Here is a 1,256-nt window from a genome sequence, read left to right as displayed (position 1 = left end):
ACTTGTAATCATCAGGGAGGCTAAAGAAAAAAAATCAACTTTCAAAGGATTTAGTGCAATTTTCTTTGATGCAAAAGAACTTGAGTAGGCGTAAGTTTTTCAATTTTCATTACTTCCGAAGTGACCTGCATCCTTCTCTCAGCAGATTCAGATTCATGTTAAAAGCAACTAGCAAGTCCTCCTATGTGTTCACTAGCAGTTTCCATCACACCGCTCATTTTCTCAAGTTTGCTAGAGAAATCTTTTAAAGCTTCAATAGTTTCGATTATTGCCTTCTTCGTCCTATTATTTAAAGTTGTGGTAGGTGGAGTTTCCATTTGACTCCTTTGTGCATTAAAAGTGGTCTTATTTTCCAGCACTTACGTTATATACTTGATCTGATTCAGGTTCTTTGACTTCTTCTTCTAGTTCTTCGAGTGCATTTAGTTCACTTGTAGATTCATTTCCTGTAGCTCTATCTTTATCAAAAATTCTGCTCAACTCATCAAAGAATATAAAAGGCTTGTTTCTCATATTTACAGCATTTGGGTGACTCTACAATGCAAAAGAGTCAAGTTGATAACATATTTATATCAATTCCAAGTATTCGATGGAGTACTAAGTTCATAAACAGATAAGTACTCTCAAGACCAATCTTATCAATCTAATCAAAAATGCTATAAAAGAACTCAATAATGTGGGAATACAAAGTACTGACACATCCATACATACATGGGAATGAAAAAAAGTCAAGGTTGCTTATATTGTTTTTGAATTACATGACAGAGCGACAGAAGTACACATACGTGCGAGCTAGTTCAGCCACAAAAATTTCCTTGTACAATCCCTACAGACTTACTCAGCATAAACCAAACTCAAAAAATTGCCTTCAACTTTTAAGCAAATTAGAGAAATACACAAATCTATAATAGATAGTTAATCCTCCAATTTTTGATGGCTTTTCACTACCACTGCCCTTCATCACCCTCTTAATTACATGATCCTGCCATTGGTTTTTCTTTGAATCACACGTGCGCCGGCTACAACAGATGTCTTCACGTGCCAAGTAGCTAGGGATTGTACAATACACTTTAATATATAGAAATGGCGGGTGAAACTGCTGGGCAATGGATCATACTCTCGGACAAAGCTTATATTCCTCTTTTTAACAGTGATATGTACTTAAAATCTTTTAGATAGATGGTTTGAATTTGAATTTGAATTTGAAATCCAGGGACTCTTTTTTCCTCTCCTTTCAATCAATCCAATGCATTCTG

Source organism: Daucus carota, chromosome 3 (assembly GCF_001625215.2).
Source record: "Daucus carota subsp. sativus chromosome 3, DH1 v3.0, whole genome shotgun sequence".
Lineage (NCBI taxonomy): Eukaryota > Viridiplantae > Streptophyta > Magnoliopsida > Apiales > Apiaceae > Daucus > Daucus carota.
Note: the sequence above shows the minus strand (reverse complement) of the source record.